Genomic DNA, 20,881 nt, shown 5'->3' with positions numbered 1-20,881 from the left:
AGAGTCCACAGAGCTCAGGGATCTTGGAAGTTCTGGCCTGATTCCTCTTTTTAATATGACAGCTGAGTAGAAGTACTTGTCTCCCACATTAAAAGCATACAAGTCTTTCTGTTCTACCTATATGAAGTACAGAGAATGTGCATACCTGTGTTAACAATATGTGACAATTAATATCATTCTTTTAAGGGTTGGGTAACTTCATAAAGAATATTTCTCATTTGCTCTGAAAGGGGAAAGAGAAATCAAATCATACAACCTTCATTTCCTTTCTTACTCAATAGCACACTATGTGCTAGGGAAGCAGAGATGAACATTGACGTGAGGCACTTTGTAGGTCTACTTGGAAGCTGGAGAATAGGTTTAATAAGCAAGAAACAAGAAAATGGAATGACTGAACGTTATTATCAAGACGATGGAATAAAGAGCTCCAGGATTGACGATTAACCAGACTTCAAGAAAGGCCTCTCTGACAACTGTCACTGTTATCTGAAAGACCAAGAGGCAAATATGTGAAGAGTCATGCAGTCTGTTGAATATCGTTCTAGGGAATAAATAAAAATAAAACCCTAAGACAGGAAAGAGATGACAGTATGAAAGAATAAATGGAAGACAAGTTTGGTTTGAGAATAGCAAGTCACAGGAAGGATCCCATGGTCAGTAGAGAGATATTCCAATTAGTCAGAGGAACAATAGGAAGATATTGCCATTTGTCTAAAATTATCATGGCTTCTGTCCCGAGATCACCTTGGATGAGAACTGGAGCAGAAACAGGAATAAGGAGACAGAACAGTCTCAAGGCAAGAGGACCACTGAGAAGACCTGAAGGGTTCTGTCCAAGATCGTAGTGTGATGGTGCAACTGTCAACATGCTCACAGGCTTTGTGTGGTGAAGAGGAAAACCTAAGGATTCGGAGTGGGTTCGTGTAACTGTGCAGATAGGGTAACAAGAAGAGCAAGGTGCAGAGAAGAATATACTTGTAGAAGAAAGCTAGCGATTCTCCTTTGAATAATTACCATTAATATATCTCTTAGGTAAATAAACTTGGATATCAAGCACATTCTTGAGCATAGAGTCTAACAGGAGGAAAACAAATGCAACATTGAACTTGCTGCACACTACATGCTACATATTATACAATGCACAATACATACTACATGCTGCACACTGTACCCTACACACTATACAGTATACACTGTACACTATAAAATACACACTGCATACTATACAATACACACTACATGCTATACACTGCAGACTATACAATACACACTACAACTGCATAGTACATACTATATGCTACATACTACATGCGAAACAGTACACAATACACAGTCCGTGCTACATTATACAATACACACTACAAATAGCACACTATACGACACACTCACTAAATACTACATGCTATAAGCTACCCTCCACACACTACACAGTACACACTACACACTACATGATACACACTACAAGCTACACGTTACACACTACACAATATATGCTACACACTCCAAGCTACCTGATGCTCCGGCCTCTCCTTCCAAAGGCATACTCACAACACAGAACACGTGCTCACATCCTTATCCTAATTCTTGGGATAACTGGCATTGCCTGCTGATGGAGATGAGTGTGTAACAGAGAGTCTTCGGTACGTAGTCACCAGCACTGCTAAATTCCAAACTGTTTGGAGGCACTTAGACACAGAGACAACATACGAAAGCTTGCTTAATAGTTCCTTTTAATTGGGTCATTTTCAGGAAAACCCTGTGACACAGGAGCTCCCTGTACAGCCCAAGATGAGCTTATCATTCTCCTGCCTCTACTTCCTATGAACTTATTCTTATGAAGGCAAGATGAGATTAAGAAACACTGAGTCTAATTTTCCTTCACAGGAAGAAACGTGACTCACATGCATGCCACATGGGCCAGCAATTCTCAGACCTCAGAGTTCTGCAAATCTCTGGAGATCCTGTAACAACCCAAAGTCCTACCCAGGCAGTCAGGTAGAACTTGAGATTGTGTGTCTAACAGGCTCTACAATATTGCTGTTGCTGCTGGTTCACAAATGCCCCTCTAAGTAGTGGGGAGAATACTTAAACCACTACCATTCTACCGAACATGGCAGCCTTTCAGTAAACAGTAGTAAAGACAAAAGGGTCCCACAGACATTGCCTTCTCCAGTGGAATCTTATGCTTATTAATTTCTCATACAGCACTGAATACTCATTACCAAATGCGAATTACCAACCCATGTCTATATGTCTTATTTTCCAAACAAAACCAAGGGCAACATCCTGTGAATCTTTGTAACCTGCTCTGTAACCCCGCTCTCATGCACTCTACAATGTAACTGTCTAAAGGAGCTGGGAGATAGCTAATGGAAGAGTGAGTGACTAGCTGTCAATGCAAGGCCCCTGAATGTGATCTCATCACTTAACAAATGATAAACTGCAGAAGAAATAGCTGTGGGTTGACTACTAACAATTTTTCTTAGTAGATATTTTGGACCAAGGATCATTTGTTATATGCCCATGGAAAAGGCCGTGTGGCTTTTGCCACAAAGCTTACACTTTAAGCCAGATAGGTTTACAGAGATAAAGTCAGTGTGGCTATGTCAATAATCTGGGTTAATTGCATAATGGGATTGTTCTAGAGTTCAGTAATTGAATAAAGAGGTATTTCAGAGCACCTGGGCCTCTTGCTGCTTCTGAATTACAAAGGATTATGTAAAACTGTATATATCCTTATAATGAAAACAAATTAAACAACAATCACGAATATTACCCAAAATAATAAAGTAACAGCGAGTAGCTGCTTGGTGTGAGTTATCTGGAACATTTTAGTGATTGTTTTTTAATTAATTGCTCCATCGGATGAATGCTTCTCTGCTTTTCAGCATGCATGGCAGCATGATATTATATTTTCTTGTCTGGAATTCACTCACAGCTGAACACTTCGTTCAGATACCCCAGCAATGAAAAGAACATTTAGTTATGTAGGAAAACAACCTCTGTGTGGCTGCCACTTGGAATTTAGTAGTGAATTACATACTGCAATCGAAACAAGTCCTTTGTGTGAACGACCGCCTCCTCTCCAGGGGCCATCACATCCCCTTCAGCCTCATGAGGAACACAGTTCTGGCTGTAGAACTGGGAGGAGGGCCAGCCGTGATTGCTACAATGTTGCTGCAAATGGTAATCCAGTCTCAGCCTCACTAGACGAGAAGTATCAAAGTTCTTACCGCTCCACAGTGATATTCTTCACTAACAACCTGTCAAAGGTTGAGTTTGTGCTTAGTGGAGTGTTGGACTCAGGTGGACACACATGTAGGGGCAGGATCTTTCCAGGAACTCTATCGTCCAATCAACCATAGGTAGCTCCCACTTGCTTAGATTATGAACCAGCTCCCAGAGTACACTTGCACTAAGAAGACTTCAAAGATATTAATTAAATGAATGCATTAATAAATGGATGGATGATCTAATAGGCAGCTTGATGGGGAGCACAGACATGCACAAGATTAGAAGACACTTTATACAAAGTTACAATGTATGGGTCTATCCCTAAGCCACCGGTAATGTATTGTCTTTTCGACTCTCCACTTTAGCTATTTTACAGTTTACTATCAGCTCCAAGCACCAATGATTATGCTATTGTCCACTGGGGAAGTTGCAGAGAGATGGATACATTGTAATCCACTGATGCTTAAAACTCTGAACCAATTCATCCCCAACACACACCCCTTTTATAATAGTTAGAAACTTTCAGGGTATTGGCCTTAACCTAAGAAAGAAAAGCACCGAGCACTTTTCTTCTGTGCCATATGTCCAGAGGGATAGCAAAAGCAATTGCCAGTGTGTTGTTAGACCATTCTGCCTTTCTTCGTGTTTTCCTGAAATCTGAGTCCAAGAAAGAGGCATGGAACGGGTGTTGAGCAGTTAGGTAGACTAGTCAAAAGAAGGGAACACTTCCGGGTTAGATTCCAGTTTCCATGAGGACAGAGAAGTAGAAATTTTTTCTGTAAGGAAGTTTCAATAGTAAAAACCCATGAATGGCAGCTGGACCATGGGGCAAGACAAAGAAGAAAAACATTTTTAGTGCATTCAGCTTCCAAATGACATTGCCATATTCAATGCTGTTTAATAGCTATAAAAGTGAGTCTGATCACTGGTTTATAATCACAGAGCTCTGCATTCAAGGACTTACTCGATGTGCAGCCTGAGAAGGGATATCTTGGCTTCAGGCATGTCAAGGCTAGGAGAGCAGAGGCTGGGGACGTGAAGCTGTCAACATAATCCTGGAGTCCCAAAAGATACAACAGCGCACAAACCAAAATTCTGTCCTTGAAAATTCCGTTCAGGGCTCACTACCATACACCTTCCAAATGCTGAGGCACAGCACATTCTATGGACCACTGCTGGACTTCCAGGCTACCTGTGGCACCTCACTATTGAGTGAAATTGTCTCCACACCATGTTAGTTCACTGTCATTGAGCTGAAGAGGGATTTAACTGTGGAGCAGCAGATCTCAGTGTCACTAGCCAGGCTGGGCATTGGCAGACACTTTTGGGAAAGGGCCAGAGAAAGAGTCTGGGTGCCATCCCAGAGGAGAAATCGACCATACTATTTGGATATTTACATAACTAGAAAGGCAAAAACTAATTCCACTATGGTTTTGCTGATTAAATACAAACTAAAATCCGGCAGGATGTCCTTGAAAAGTCAGTCTACACTGAGAAGAATTAAACTCTGGGTTGGGAGGGACAATAATTCACTTCAATAGGGTTCTGAATTAGGGCTGCCTATCATGGGGTAGATTTCTAGTCTTCACCAATAACATCCTGCAGGCTATAGCAAATGTTAACAGAAATGTAGATTGGCCACTCTGGTCAGACCTGAGAACTGAATAACATATAATGAGGATGACTCCTGGTATACTAAATCAGAAAATCTGGGTATCGCACCACCAACCTGTGTCTTAGCACAGCCAGCAAGACTTTCTGCTTTAGAGGAACATTTAAGAACTAATGGTTTCTATTGTATAACATTGTTTCAGTTATCTTAGGTTTCTTGTTTTTCCATATGAAGTTGAGCTGTACTGAAGAGCCATCGTAATAAAAGTTGCATGGTATTGGTATGGAAACTGAAAGGTTGATCAATGGGATTGAGTCAAAGACCCGGGAGTAAACCCACACAGCTACAGACGCATGATTTTTGACAAACAAAGCCAAATCGTACAATGGAAAAAAGAAAGTGTCTTCAAAAAATGGTGTTGATCTAACTATGTTTGCATGTAGAAGAATTCAAATAGATCCATATTTATCACCCTACAAAAAGTCCAAGTGGATCAAAGACCTCAACATAAAACCAGATACACTGAATCTAATCGAACAGAAAGTGGAGAGTACCATTGAATGCACTGTTACAAGAGGCAGCTTCCTGAACAGAACACCAATGGCTCAGGCCCTAAGGTCAACAATTGATAACTGGCACCTCATGAAACTGAAAATCTTCTGACCATCAACTAGACAAAATGGCAGCCTACAGAATGGGAAGAGATCTTCCTCAACCCTATATCCAATAGAGGACTAATATCCAAAATACATAAAGAACTCAAGAAATTAGACACAAACAACTCAAATAACCCAATTAAAAATGGGATACAGAGCTAAACAAAGAATTCTCAACAGAAGAATCTCTAATGGCTGAGAAGCATTTAAAGAAATGTTCAACATCCTTAGTCATCAGGGAAACACAAATCAAAAGGACTCTGAAATTCTACCTTACACCCATCAGAATGTCTGGGATCAAAAACTCAAGTGACAGCACATGCTGGAGAGGATGTGGAGCAAGGGGAACACCCCTCCATTGTCAGTGGGAGGGCAAACTGGTGCAAGCACTCTACATACAAAATTGGCAGCTTCTCAGAAAATTGGGATTCCTAGACATATACCCAAAAATGATCCACCATCCCTCAAGGACATTTGTTCAACTACGCTCATAGCAGCTTTATTTGTAACAGACAGAAACTGGGATCAACCCATATGTCTCTCAACCAAAGAATGGATAGAGAAAACGTGGTTCATTTACACAATGGAATACTACTCAGTAATTAAAAACAATGACAACATGAAATTTTCAGGCAAATGGATGGAACTAGAAAATATCATCCTAAGTGAGGTAACCTAGACTCCTCATGGTGCGTACTCACTTATGAGTGGATATTAGCCAAAAAATACAGGATACCCATGCTACCATCCAAAGACCCAAAAGACACTAAATAAGGAGGGCCCAAGGGAATATGATTGAATCTCATTTAGAAGGGGGAATTAAAATAGTCATTGGAGGTAGATAGAGGGAGGGAAATGGATGGGAGAAGGAATGGGGAAGGAAACAGGATGAGGAATGTGGTATAGGGAGAGATGGGGAGAGATGACCTAGAGTGAATGGAACTTCACGGAGGGGGCAGGGGAGTGCAGCACATCCTAGCCATGAGATGACCTGGGATGGGGAAAGCTTCAGGGAGTCTATGATGGTGACTCTAGCTGAGACTTCTAGCAATGGAAGTTACGGATCCTGAAGTGACTACTTCTTGTAGCCAGGAAGGACTCCCAGAAGGATTAAAAACAACAACCCACTCAAAAACCTTCAACCCAAAATTTGTCCGTTCTACAAGAAGTTCAGGGAGAGAGATGGAACAGAGACTGAGGGAATGCTCAACCAATGACACTATTAATGATTCTCTGTTATGCTTGCAGACAGAAGTCTAGTATAGCTGTCCTCTGAGAGGCTCCACCCAACAGCTGACCTAAACAAATGCACAGACTCACAGCCAAACCTTAGACTGAGCTCAATAGCGAAGTCTTGTAGAAGAGTTGGGGGGAGGATTGAGGAACCCAGAGGTTAGAGGGACTCCTCAAGAAGACCAATAGAGTCAACTAACCTGGACCCTTGAGGACTTCCAGAGACTGAACCATCAACCAAAGAGCATACATGGGCTGGACCTAGGCCCCTGCACATATGTAGCAGATGTGCAGATTGGTCTTCATGCAGGCCCTCCAACAACAGGAGCAGGGGCTGTTCCTGTCTCTGTTGCCTGACTTGGGATCCTGTTCCCCTAACTGGCCTTAGTGGAAGAGGATGTACCTAGGCCTGCAGTAACTTGAGCTGCCAGGGTGGTTTGGCACTCAGGGGAAACCTCCCCCTTCTCAGAGGAGAAGGGAGCAGGGGCATTAGGGGAAGGGCTATGTGAGGGGCAGGAGGGAGACTGGGAGAAGGGAGAGCTGTAGTCAGGATGTAAACTGAATAAATAAATTAATTAATGGGAAAAAAACCTACTGGCTTAAAGGATCAGAGATAGCCCACCAACCCTGCTATTACCATGGCAAAGGCCAATCCCAGCATTTAACCCTGACGTTAATCCAATAAACTTGGGTAGCTTCCCACCTGCCATTACGCTAGGGATTTAAACCAATGACCTCAACACTTGGTAAGCAAGTGTTCTTCAATTGGAACTTACCCAGTTACCACTGCCCTTAATTTTAAGATAGACTTATGGGGTTTGAAAAATTCATTTGAGAAACATGGCCCATCTAACTACACTTGTTCTGAGATTTTTAGACAAAAAAAAAAAAAAGAGGAAATCCCTCTGGGAAGTAAGCCAGCTGAACCTGGTGGAGGGCAGCCATGGGACTGAGCTCTCAGAGGCTGTGTGCAGCAGGGCCACCTGGAGCTCTCTAATGGAAGCTGTGGCTTTTCACCTCTGAATTGCTACCTGAGATCCTCTGGCTAGTGAAAGATAAATGGAGCTACTGTACAGAAGCTGTTTCCTGATCGAATGGGCGGTCTTGGTGCCACAGTCATTTCATACAATTTATAAATAACATTTCCGTAGTAAGCTCAAGAAGTGCAGAGGCTGACCTCTGGTCGATTCCCACTCTGACCCAACTCTTTCTGAAACTGTCTCAGCATCTCCAGGGGTCCAGTGGAGATAATCTATCCAGTCTCATTGGGGGAACTGTGCTGAAACTCAACTGAAGTTTGCCATGGCCTCTGCAGTGGATGAATGCTGAAAATTATTATTAAGCATCACTGTCCTAACAGACTGACAAGCCGATGTTTATGCTGACAAAAAGAGTGGAGAGAACCTCTTGTTCATGCAGCGTCTCCCCTGGGGCTGTGACTATGATAGACTGTGTCCCTGTCCATCTGGCACCTTTAAACATACTGACAATGTTTGCTAAAAATTCACATAACTCTATAGATATACTGGGTGGCAAGGCTCTGCAGACATTTTAAATACGATCCCACTGGCCTGATCACACTATTTAGAATTCAAAATATTGGGAATCTTAGAGGTTATGTAACAAGGATAGGCAGATGTGGCAGTGGGAATCTTCCAGAAGATCAACTACCTGACCCAATTAGGTGGGTGAACCCTAGGAAGTCTGAATGACCCAGACCCAGGTGCACAAGAATAGGAGCCTTAGAATTATGATGTAAACCTCCACCCCAAAAATCCTACTGCTGTTTTATGGTGTTGAAGACATCTAATGTACTTTGTCCTCAGGGGTACCCTAGCATCCTGTTTCTCCATGAGAATCCTGACCAGAGCCAGAGATCAATATGAAAGTTTCAGAACAAAGACCCAGTACCCAAGTCCACAGCATTCAAGGGAAGACTGAAGAAAAGAACTGTTCCAAGAAGAGGAAACTGGAGACTCGGTGTCATTAGTCAGGGTTTCTATTGCTGAGATGAAACACCATGGTCAAAAAGCAAAGTGGGATGAAAAAGAGTTTGTTTAGCTTACTTCCAGGTCATAGTCTGTCACTGGGGGAAGTCAAGACAGGAAATCGAGCAGGGCTGAAGCCTGAAGGCAGGAGCTGATGCAGAGGCCGTGGAGCAGTAATGCTTACTCACTTACTCCTCTTGGTTTGCTCAGCATGTTTTCCTTACAGAACCTAGATCCACTAGTCCAGAGATGGTCCCACCCACAATGGGCGGGGCCCTCCCTTACTAAGCACTAATTGAAAAAATGCATTACATGTGCATCTCATGGAGGCGTTTTCTCAACTGAAGCTCCGTCCTCTCTGATGGCTCTTTAAATTGTCTCAAGTTGACTCGCAAAAACAACCAAAATAGTTAGGAAACACATTCCAGTGGCAAATATTCCTGAGTCTGCTCTGCAAAGCTCGGAAGTGAGAGGGCGACTTCTTCCAACTGCACAGAAACAGAAAGGAACGTTAAGAGGTTGACGAAATAAAACTACAGGGAGCCATAGACCATAGACCGCTACTCTGAGAGGCTCGTTTGGTTGGTTGGTTGGTTGGTTGGTTGGTTGGTTGGTTGGTTGGTTGGTTGGTTGGTTGGTTGGTTGGTTGGTTGAGACAGGTTCTTGCTGTGCAGCTCGGGCTGGCTTCCAAATTATGACGCTCTTGTTGTAGTCGCCTGAGCGCTGAGACTGAAGATGTGTACCACCATGCCCAGCATAAAATGTAGGCTTTTAAAAAGAAAATAATTCTTTCACAAAGGTTTGCAAGGACTCAAGAACAAAAGCTCTCTAGATAGCCCCCACTCTCCCATCTCCCGGTCCTCATTCCCCCTCAAATAAAAATCATTTTTCCCAAGTGAGCCACAGAAACAAGAACCCTCTTCCTCTTCCCTGGGACCAGTCATAAAACATACAAATATAGCTCTTAGCTTCCTTTCACCTCACGGTGTAAAAGCTACTTATAAAGAATCTCTCTGCCCTGCCCTGTTTGATTGTAGATCCTCAGAGACCCATTCTTTGGGGCGTCCTAACCTAACCCACATGTGTAAGAGGGGAAAGCTACAACTGAGGTCCCAGAAGGGTGAAGATAGGCCTTTCTGAGTTTCTAGTCTAGTTTAGGTATTGGAAACAATTTATAAATATTAAAGATCACAACCTTTTGTTGTCTCTACTGGCAATTTGCTGTTGTGTTTTACTTTGAGGATCATTAACTGGAGTATTAAAATTATAACACGGTTATAACGTCTTTTATGACTTTGATCTTGCTTTACTTGGGGGAAATCATCTTGCTACCCCGGGGTCTGACATTATTCATCTGCATGTACTATGGGTTTTTTTAAAGTTGTATAGTAATTTTGCTTTTATATGTTTAATGTATCTGAAAAGCATATCTGAAATGCACTCTTCATGGTACTTAAGAACAGGGACCCGACTTCCTTCTCTGTTGTCTTCTTACATTTTCCTTTGCCAAACAGGGTTTCACTAGTAGCTAGGCTGGTTTTGAAGTTATAATTCTCCTGCCTCAGTCTCCCAAGTGCGATGGATTATAAGCCCCGTGTCACCATGCTTAGACATAACATCTAACTGAAAGTTACTGACAGAAGCCATGTAACAGAATTAGGGTTTTTGGGGGCTCATTGTTTCAGATATGTAGCTGATCATGGTGAAGAGGGTATGAAGCTGGGTTCTTGGGAACTTGTGAGAACAACCCCTTGGGTTGGAAAGCAGAAGCGGTTTTAGCTTTTCAAGGCCCAGGTCTCAAGGCTTGTATGTACCAAGGAGGGACCTAATGTCCCATGGCTACCAAAACAACACCAGCAGCTGGCGACCAAGGGTTTAAACAATGAGCCTATGGAGGAATATTTCACATTCAAGCTAGTGCACTTCCCTCCCTATTCTAACACCTACAGTTTAGTATTGTCTGTTTCACCAGGTAATCATTTATCTTGGACAAACTTCATAAATCATATGCACGTAGTTTTATGTATTTGGGAGTCTTAGCAGAGCTTTGTAATAATCAAAATTTTATCTTAGAACCCAAGTACTAAGAAAACAAAGAAATGTGTGCTGTGGTCAGAAAATGGGGCCATCTTTACAATCTGAAAGGTTCCCTGAGAGGTAGTTTTTGGACTCGCATGACCTCTTAGGTTCTGCTCAACTTCTCAAGCCCCAACCATTAAGTGCTAGGAGGCAAGTCCATGACAAAGCATGGACCTGCGCAGTCTTGGCTCGATGCAGAACAGCAGGAGACATCGGTAAGTCCCCTCTCAGAAATCAGCCAGCTTCAGTAAAGCCAGTGAGACTTCCGGCTGCAATGTTCTCAGTCTCTAATCCTTGTAATTTTCTCAGCGGCAGAGTTTAAGTTGTGAATGTTTGTGGCTTGTGTGACTGATAGCAAAACCCTAAAATCTGTCACTTCATTTGTTTGGCTGGAGGGAGAAAGTCATACCCAGGAAGGAACATGTGATTCTGGACCTTCCTTTCGAAGAAGAAACAGTGGTGATTCTCAGAAGGTGGAGGAAAATAAAGTCCTTGCATGGACCAGAAGAGAAGAAGAGTTGAGGCTCTGTATGATTCATAACCTGCAGCACAGGAAGACCAGCTTCCTTCCAGAGACCCAGGACATCAAGACTCCTCCAGACTAGAGGCTGCAGGTAGGACAAGACTTGAAATCCTACGAGATTCTTTTATTCCTTACCTTCTAGTGTTAGAGATTGAATCTACGACTATGCATATGCTACACCCCTTGTCGTATGAAGATTCTGCAACCATAGGTAAAACTATGAAAAATTAGGAACACCAATAAATGAACACAGAAATGACATATTTTTTAATTGGATATGATCGTGTTACCTGGCATATATCTGTGAGATACATCTTTGTATCTCAAAGTAGACTCAAAGTGGGTTGAGCCTGAGCTAGCTGCTTCTCTGTTTTAAAACAGTGCAGGCCCCCCAAGTGCTTGTCCCTCTGTGGATAACGAGATCTTAAATGTAAATAATCAAGAGAGGAATTCCCCGAGGTGATCCTGAGAGCGTCTGTGTGCTCTCTAATGATCAGCAGAAGGGAGTAAACAGTAATCTGCTGTGTGGCAACTGAAGGAGGTACTGCAGATGCACGTGAGGCCTGGAAAGGGTGGCAAAGGATTGGTTTGAATGCAGAAAATGTGCTAGGGGCAGGAAAATGCCTTCCAGCTGGAGAAAATGCCAACAAACACCTCTGGGGTATTGTCTGGAGAAACAAGCCAGTTAATGATCTAAAGAAACCTGAAAAGCAGCAGAGCCGAAGTAGACCAGGATGTCAGAGAAGAAGGGAGCAGATGGAGTTGCAACAAGACCACTAAGGCGAATGTGAAGAGGTGAAAGCAAAGCAATGGCCAAAGACATAGCCTCCCACAAGCTTAACCTTAGCTGTAATAGCTTAGACTGTGTTTTGTAAATTATAGTCTTGAAAAATTGCTGGTGTTTTATAACTAGGTCAAAGCATCCCATGGCTCAGATAGAAGGACTGTGTTCTTTCCTGATGTGTAGGGGAGATACATTATCAGACAATAGTTCACCGCCCTAAGGTTCTCTTCCTTAAGTATATGTTATATAGTTTGAAGGTCCTTGCCTTTCTATGATCGCTCATTGATAGATGATTATCTCAGCTTTCCGTCACTGAGATAAATATCTGACATAACTTTTAAAGTTTATTAAGAGTTTTAAGCCGGGCGGTGGTGGCACACACCTTTAATCCCAGCACTTGGGAGGCAGAGGCAGGGGATTTCTGAGTTCGAGACCAGCCTGGTTTACAGAGTGAGTTCCAGGACAGCCAGGGCTACATAGAGAAACCCTATCTTGAAAACAACAACAACAACAAAAAGAGTTTTAAAGTTTATTAAATTGATGAAATTGATAAAGGTTTGCCTGGACTTACTGTCTGAGAGGTTTCAGTTCTGGATTGTAAGGTGCCATTGCTCTCAGCCTGTGGTGGCATGTTATGGGGGAGCATTCAGTGAGCTCGTGGCCAGATGCAGGAAAGAAGAACAGGAAGGGGTGGATGTTCCCTAACTACGCTTTCTTAAAGATTCCACCATCTCCCAGTAGTTCCACTGAATGACAAAGAAGACTGTCTCAGACGGACCTTTGAGAAACACTTAGCCAAGCTACAGCTGACTCAATACAAAACCACATGAGAATAAAATTATAAGCTGTGAAGCATGTCACCTGCAGAGGAAGCTCAGTGATCTCTAATCCAAGTGACAGAAAGGTCCAGAACAGTACAAACTCAAACCCAATAGCTTCTCTGTGCTTGGGGACATGGTAAAAACATTTGACGATATCTTGTATACACCAGTGTTTCTGGGAAATAGGAGAGGTTACCTAAGGAACGTTGCACGAATGATCTTTGCTTACTCCCTATAGTTCTCATGCCTATAAGAATAAGAAGGCTCAGAAGACAGGGGTGAACCTTTGGAAGATATCATTTCTTTAATCATGTCATTCAATGTCAATTATTAAATATCATGCATTATTTAAATAATGTATTAATATGTATAGGGTCCAAAAGAGTCCATCAACAAACATACCCTTGGGTGGATTTTTCTAAAGAAACAAAGAGAGAATGAAATTATCCAGTCTTACTCAACTTTCGATATCCTTTAAATGTATGGAACATTTCCAAGCCCCTACCTTTCCAATGGGGTAAAAAGATCAGCCAGGATAAAGTCACCTACATCACTCAGAAGTACAGGTACCTAACACCCTGGCTTACTTAGGGTTTTACTGCTGTGAAGAGACACCACAACCAAGGCAACCCTTATAAGGACAACATTTAATTGGGGCTGGCTTACAGGTTCAGAGGTTCATCCATTATTAACAAGTCAGGAACATGGCAGCATCCAGACAAGTCTGGCACAGGAGGAGCTGAGAGTTCTACATCTTCATCTGAAGGCTGCTAGCGGAATACTGACTTCCAGGCAGCTAGGATGAGGGTCTTAAAGTCCACGCCCACAATGACACACCTACTCTAACAGGGCCATACCTTCTAATAGTGCCACTCCCTGGACAGAGCATATACAAACACCACCCCAGTGTCCCCACTGGACAGTAGAGATGGGAACAGAAAGTCAAGGAGCCAGCACTGACGGTGGAGCCCTGGAGTCCTATGAATTCCTCCAAGCTGAGGAGCACAGGGTCTTGACTCCAAGCTGGCTGTCAGTCCTCACTTGTGAGTTCAGCTGTGACACTCTGAAAGTCTCTTCCATCCATCCCTTCATTGCTGAGGAGATGGAGTAGTGCATCCTGCTGGTTTTCATTCTTCTAGAGTAAGACTTTAAAGAGACGTCTGCTCTGTTGAGAAATCTTTTGCAGTAACCGTTATAACTTATGATCTTTCCTAATTCCTCTCCCCTGTACTCGGGGTCATATGTGTATTTATCACAATAAATAGGAAATCTGTAATTTCCCTGACCAGAAAAAGCAAAAACTGAAGCTATAATACTGATTGGTATCAAATCTCCAGAATTTATCATCTTACGCTCATTGCATTAATATTAATGTCATCAAACTCAGATGCTGTGAGTGATTGGGAGGACTCTGAAAGAAATCTGTGACAAAGCCACTCCATCAGGCCTTAAACACTTTGTAATTTACATGTTTTCATCTCTTCTCTCCTTCTATTCCCTCCACTTTCCTCCTGTCTCCTGCTCTCCCTTTACCATAGCCAAAACCCAGATCCTTTTTGTAAAGATTTTGGAAAGTAATAACCATCAGAAGTATCTTAAAATATCTCTCCAATTTTCTACATATCATTTTTCCAGTCTGGAACACCAATGTCTTGCCACCATAGGAAGCTGCGTAATTACTTTGCTCGTCAAGAAGTGATGCTGGCATCTATGTCCCAGTAAAGAAATATTTGCAATGTTTCTCCTACATAATGATATTTCAATCTTTTTTTTTTTCAGTAAAAAGAAGACAGCTCAGATTGTTGTCAGAAAGGTTTTATACAATTCAAAAACAAACTTAGTAGGAAAATGCTGTGATTTTTTCCCTTGCAGGCGAAAAAATATCCATAAATACAATTGTTACAGTAAACACATTTTAAGCATTTAACCTATCCTTTATGGTTCTAATATTAGAAGAGGCCCATTGTGTAAAAACATTCTATGGATATTTCTTTACTGGTTTTGTGTTTTTCATGTGGATATCTTGTGACACAAGTCTATGCAGGGGCAAGCATTTTCTTTATGACACTGACTGAGAGCACATGGCAGGAGCCACTGTGAGGCCATCTGGAAGATGCTTGTACTAATAAGCAACTGGTTCTTATGGTCCACATAATAATATTATGATACAAGTATAATAATAATAATAATAATAATAATAATAATAATAATAAATAACACTTAATTGTTATTGTGGTCCTTCTGTTCCATGATAGGTGAGCTTTAAACCTTAAGACTCAATAGTCATGTGTTCAAGAGCAGCCAGTGATATTTCTAAACCATGGTGAGGGCTCTAGAGACCCATTTTAGATTCCTAAATAGCAGGTGTCCCATGATAGTTCCCTCTTGACAATGCTGTGTGATATAAAGAACCCTGACAGCTCAAAGCATAATTATGCTAGGAGTATGAAACACAGAGGAGAGGATAGACAAGGGAGCCCTGTAGGTTGCCTGGGATTTACTTAGAACTGCAAAGCAAATGAAGGAGGCTTTCTGTGTCTGACTGTCTACTGCATGCCCAGTACCCTGTGTGGTATCACTCAGATAGAACTCTCAGTGAACACTGGCCACCACCGTCATCATATCTACCCCCAACAGGCAGCCACTGAGACTTCCCCAGTGGTCTTCAGTTTATCTGAAATTCCATGTCAGTTACAGTTATCTCTTTCCCCCTTATACCAGTTATTAATTATCTTGATAAACCTAACTCAACTATATGCTAATAAGACCGTGCCCTCTAATTATTTACTTGTCCAGGATTAAATGTTTGTCTAATTTTCATCCTCCAATTTGCAAAATATACGTTCTTTATATTTTTTAGACTGTGAGTGTCCAGTCTAACTTATCGTCTCCTGCTGCTCACTCTGACCTCTCCCAAAACTCCTTTAATTGGTTCATAAGACTTATAAAGATTTGGTATTCTCCCCTTCATCTGCCCACATGTTTGCTAACACCTGCAGAAGATCTTGTTTCCTGTGCCTGCCGTGATGATTAGTAGATGCCCAACAAATATTTCTCATGTCAACGATATAGGAGTCACAGTGGTCACTGAGAAACCGTGGGAGCTACTTACAAAAGTACTCCCTGGATGAATCGAAGACCTGCCACCCAACTAGCAGTCTTGGTATCTTTTGGCACTTCTGAAATTCTTTGTCTGTGTCTTCTGTTTCCTGCTGTGTACCCACAATAGCTCACGTCACAACTAATGTTCTAAGATTGGACATATGAGTCTATGAGTCATAAGCGGCTCCAAGAAGGATGAGCTATCTACTCATCTGCTATAAATTATGCAAAATAGTATGAACATCAAGGTAGACATTAAGACACATTTTGGGAAGGCAGGCCAGCTCCGACTGTGGCTCTCCTCCTGATGGCTTCACTGATGAAGCCCTTACTTCGGAGCTCTCACTGAGCTCTGCTTTGATCTGCTTTCAGGCCCTGCCAGAGCACTCTAGTTCCCATTTCAAGTCTCAATTACTGTGAAAGGCACCGAATCCAGCTTTGATGGTGTTCATGGAAAATGGTAGAAAATTCAGGCGATTTGGGGAAAAATTACATGAACAAAAATGAGCCTACTTGTTATAGAAACCAACCTCTAACAGATTTTTATGGCTATGATGATACAAGTGAACCAGCCTGGAAAACAGCTGAAGGTGGGTATTGACACCTGCTGTCTTAGGAGGTCAAGGTGAGATCCCTCCTGTGTGTGTGCTGAGGACTGGGCTTTAGAGTTTGCCTCAGTTCCTCCCCTCGGTCCTCGGTTGGATTTCAACTGTTTGTTGAGCTCTCAGAAGCACAAGAAATGGCCTTGGCTATGACCTTAACACCAGCATGAGGTTTAATTTGGTTTCAAAATTTCGTTCTTGAGAGTTATCACTTGAGAGTTTCACTTGCAGGACTCTGGGGGTTGGAAGCTGAGGCAAGCTAGTCCCTTGATCACACAGCAGTGTTCTTCAGGGAAATGCTAGAACACAACACTGTAAGTGCTAACTCCAGGAAACCTCAGGGCTCAGCAAAGCCCAGCTGTAGAAATGCTATCCTAGGCTCTCCAGCCCCATTAGTTCATCAGAACTTTGTGTTCTCTTCCCTATCTTTTCTGTTCACGGGGAAATCAAATAAACATTAATCCAGAGGTGCACTTTGTGTTTTCTGTCTTCTCAGGCTCCTTTTCTAATCTAGTCATAACAAGTCTCAATGAGAAATACATTGAGATTGCCTCCATGGTAAATTACAAGGTGTCCATATAAACTCGGATTCCAGAAACAACAGTTATTTAGGGTATGTGCGCTCTGGGCAGTGTTTGCGTTTATTTTGTTGTTATCCCTGCTGCATCCAGCTGTGTACCCAGGCGCTGGTTCACTTTGCCATGTGGTTCCGGCTTGTTTTCTGTTGTCACCACATGAGAGGATAGAGAAGAAACAACAGAAGGGAATGATGTTTTGTTTTCTCTCCCCAGGATGAAGAGTTCTTTATTTCCTGGTATTATGTCATCCACAGGCTTGAGACTTTTCTATGACATCCCCAACCCCATGACCTGCAAAATGTTCTATTAACTCCTACAGATTTATAATTTGACTGAAGAATTCTATGGGTTTGAAACCTGGACTTGAATAAACTGATATTAAAGTGCCCAAGTTAATCATAGAACGAGGGAACCAATAATGCAGCGTGTTCCCACCCTACATATTGGATTTCTGGAGAATTTCTGTCCATAGGTCAGGGGGACAGGAATGGTTTAATCTCGGCGAGACCCATGTAAGTCCTGGCAGATGTGAATGGTAAGGAGGGTGAGGGAGTCAAGCTGGGAGATGTTAAAACCAACATGAACTTAGCTAAGTTAAGTGAGCGTTTACAATGTGCTAAGCATGGACTTATATCAATGGAATTTATTAAACCTCATCACAGTCATGCTATGAGGCAAGAATTTGTATTGCTATCATCATTATGGATGGGAAAGCTCAAGAAGGCAAGATTCAGTGATTTAGCCACTTAAATTCGGTAGTCAGTCAGTGGAAGAGGCTCTGGTCTCAGAACCCATATATACTTTCCTTACCATGAGCACTCTGGAAGAATGAGGGGGTTGTGGAGGTGGGAGCTGCCAACCGTTCGGCTTGAGCAGGTCATCTTCTGTGGTCAGATGTCTGCAAACAAAAGAGGCCTGAGTGTGTGCAGAGCATAACGCTAACCCCACACGGAGAAGTCCAGATCTCAGGCGGTCCAGCCATGCCTAGGCAGATCAAACGATCATACAGTGAGTGGTTGATTACATCCTATGAGGGCTTTCCTGAAGTTAAACCATTATCACAATTCCCATCTTCCGTTTTCTCTCTGCAATCCAACTCATTTGCCCTTGCTCTCTCTCAAACTCATGGTCTGTTGTTTTATTTTTTTTTTATTGTTGCTATTTTTTTTCTTCTCCTCCGAACTACATAAATACAACCTTCTCAGATTCTGTATCGCTTGCATGTATATATTTTGGGACAGACCACTAGGTACTGGATAACCAACTGGGGAGCTCTTCACTGGGAAGACTGTTTGTACTTAGTTAACATTTCTTTGTTGGCTAGTCTTTGTCTTGGCTTACAGAGAACAAATGGTCTCATGATCTCTGCCCCAATAGAAACATCTACAACACTACTCCTGTACCTAAGAATATTCTCCTGCTTGGAGAATATTGTGGAAGATGGGATAGAAGATTGTAAGAGTCAGTGGAGGAGAAAGCTAGCTGGGAGACTGCATCTCTAGAGATAGAGACCTTTCAAAAGAGTAAGTGGAAAGTTATGGGGTCAGAGCTTAGCAGCTGTATTCAGCTAATCTCCTTCCTCTGTACCTAACTTCTCAGGATCATCAGATGTTCAAACCATAGTGCTGAGTGTTTAGGTCCTGAGACATCAAAGGATTACGTTATGCATGACCCTTAGTCATCTACAAGAAGGAGCCTGTGTCCTGAAGCTCAGAAATCAATGACCAGTGAAATAGGATGGGGGTCTGGCTAGATCTGTGGGTACCAGGAACTTTGTAATTGTGTCACAGAATACCTTGACATAGCTGGAAAGACACTGAGAATCTTAGGTGACAGTGTATTGCAGAGGTAATTAAAAAAAAACTTCACTGAAAACAGATGGGTGTTTGATTTCCTCTGCTATCCTGAGCTGGAAACAAAGAACATGACTGTTACAGATAGTAGTTCAAAGCACCCAAAGAGCCCAGTTTGAACAATAAACCATAAATGTTGTTACAGTCATCAATGTCAGAAGCAGCTAGCTACATCCCACAGCTCCTGTGTGTGTCTAGTTTGTCTAAATAAAGACTTCTCTTCTCCTAACCCATCGAATGAGTTTTGAATGTGGACCTGGTGGCTATAATTTATGCACAAAGTAAAACTATCAATGGTTTAATCCACCCAAAATCTTAACGTAGTTCTTTAATAGCATTCCTGTGTGTACGTCGCTCTGAAGGACAGAGTAGAATTTGCCATTTTGTCCCTTGGCAGACAGCTCTGTAATGAAATGGAGCTTCGGGCCCTGTCTTTGTGCAAAACACCAGATCATTATCAGCGATTCAAGAAATGTAGGGATTCTGAGCCAAAAGGGCTTTAACAAACCACTGAAGGAGTTGGGTTACTTTTCCTTCGCAATGATTTCCGTAAAAGGAGACGTTCCATTGTGGGGCAGGAAGTGTTTCCTCGGCTGTCCTTTGTTCTCTCACATTTGACGCTGAGCTAAAATACAAGGAAGGAGTTCGGGTTGAAACTCCAATCATAGCTGGGGTCTGCGTGTCTCAAAGAAGACATTAGAGGTCACCTTTCAAATATGCAGGTGACGGCCATCTTTAGGATTCATATACCTTCTGTCCCCTCCCATCTCCCAACCACTTCTATCCCCCCCCTCATTCATTATCAATGACCCTGTATGCTTGGTTTCTTTATTGTTCTTTTTGTGCAATATATGCTGTGTACCTTCAGAAAAACCTTTAGCTAGATCTGTGGGTACCAGAGTTATCCTGGTGCACCCTTGAACAGTAAACGACACCCCCCCCCCAGTCACCACTAAAATACTCTTGTCTGGATGCCAAATTTTAGACATCCAGGCAAGATTATTTGATTTTATCTGCCTCTCTGCTCCTCTCTGCCTGAATCCTGGCCACTCCATTTCAATAACTAATTGAAACCTGTCTAACTTTCCTCAACACTCAGTGGGGAAATTCCATTTGAAAATTCTTTTCCCTGTCATTTCTGCTATGTACTTGGGAGAGAATGAAGATATAAAGATAAGAAATAGGATCTCTCTCTCTCTCTCTCTCTCTCTCTCTCTCTCTCTCTCTCTCTCGTGTGTGTGTGTGTGTGTGTGTGTATGTGTGTGTGTGTGTGTGTATGTGTGTGTGTGTTCTTTTCTGCTGTTCGAATGACGTATGTAGGGAGTTTGAACAACCTCCCTACCCCCACTCCTCCTCTTTGAAGCTAACCCTGATTCCCATTCCCTAAGAACGAGTTTCCTTTTGAAGGCTGAAGGCTTGGGTTACCCCAGAGGGTAGAGGGAGGGAACTGTAGGTCCAGCCTAAGGGAGCATCTTCTAGCCCATCTTAACCTCAGATGAGACTCAGAGGCCCTTATTCAGGGAGCCGCTGAGGTCCCTTAAGGCTGGTTACACAGCCCAGTTCTGCTCAAGTGTGATAGCATCTGACAGAGGTTTCCGTGTGTCCGTGGTGAGAGTGAGAGCGCCCAGCTTTGTGGGCCCGCTCCGCCCCGCCCTGGCTAGGTTCGTTGAGGAACAACTTACTGTGTTTTGGGGGCATCCAAGCTGCAAACTCTCAAGTGTAGGTGGGGCAGGGGGCGAGGCTATGTGCACTGTGAAAAAGAAAGAAAGAAAGAAAGAAAGAAAGAAAGAAAGAAAGAAAGAAAGAAAGAAAGAAA

Source organism: Grammomys surdaster, unplaced genomic scaffold, assembly GCF_004785775.1.
Source record: "Grammomys surdaster isolate TR1022 unplaced genomic scaffold, NIH_TR_1.0 132, whole genome shotgun sequence".
Taxonomy (NCBI): domain Eukaryota; kingdom Metazoa; phylum Chordata; class Mammalia; order Rodentia; family Muridae; genus Grammomys; species Grammomys surdaster.
Note: the sequence above shows the minus strand (reverse complement) of the source record.